The sequence below is a fragment of the Frankliniella occidentalis genome, unplaced genomic scaffold (assembly GCF_000697945.3).
Source record: "Frankliniella occidentalis isolate FOCC.00 unplaced genomic scaffold, Focc_3.1 Scaffold52, whole genome shotgun sequence".
Classification (NCBI taxonomy): Eukaryota; Metazoa; Arthropoda; class Insecta; order Thysanoptera; family Thripidae; genus Frankliniella; species Frankliniella occidentalis.
The window spans coordinates 1,926,380-1,927,259 of record NW_026267182.1 but is presented as its reverse complement, the minus strand read 5'-3'; the positions used below and the strand labels follow the sequence as shown (position 1 = coordinate 1,927,259).

Genomic DNA, 880 nt, shown 5'->3' with positions numbered 1-880 from the left:
CGTGGCAGCCCATCCAGACGGACGCCACGACGCCACTAGTGAACTAGGACGTGCAGATTAGATCGAGGAAGTCCGCCGCACCGTCCCTTTGAAGCGTCCCCCCACAGGACGCGCGCGCATCGCAAACCGCCAAAGCAAAGGTATTCACGAGGCATTCTCCCCGTCGGATGCCCGCGGTGTTGCGGCGGATCCGAACGGGGAAATACCCTCGGAAATACCTCCTGCAGGAGATGCGAGGTCCGCGCCGACGGAGGTGCAGCACCAGTGGCTCGCATTCCGTTATGGCGTGTGGCCGAACGGGGCGGGGCGGAGCGTAGCTGGAGCGGCCAGGCATTGAGCCGGTCTTAACGCTCACCGCGCATAAAGGCAGTAAAGCCTCCTCCGACAGGCCGGCCAGGCCCGCGCCAGCAGCGTGCAACTCGGCCACGCCAACACCCCTCTCCTGCTGCTGCAGTGGGGTTTGGCAGCTGTAAGGGGCGGGCATGGACATTCACTCTGTCAAACATATTTGTGGGTTTTATAGGGATATCTTTAGTGGGAAATAATGTCGTAATGAAATTACGAAGTTGTACAGTTGTAAACTTAAAAGATTCGTATAATATATTTGCTGAAGATTCGTTTTGTTGACAGAAAATTTTGAACATTGTTTGCCAAACGTAAAATATTACAATATAGTTGTAAATTTTCCCAGGGATAATTGTCAGTTGACGCTAATGAGAAGTCCTAGTTCGACCGATAATGACCGCCACGTTAAAGGAGCTCCTCGGCCTCAGATTTCTCTAGCGCCCGGGGGAAATCTGCGCACACACGTATATATAAAACGGGTAAGATCGCACCGTCAGTTGCTCCGCGTGCTGAAAGAATGGGTAGAGAGAGAGAG

The 880-nt window shown here is 53.6% G+C and overlaps 1 protein-coding gene across 1 annotated transcript in view; it reads right to left on the bottom strand.

Annotated features, from left to right (window-relative positions):
* The window catches only part of LOC113205256 (uncharacterized), a 195,168-nt gene that overhangs the window by 23,835 nt on the left and 170,453 nt on the right, over nucleotides 1-880 (bottom strand). The window lies entirely within an intron of this gene.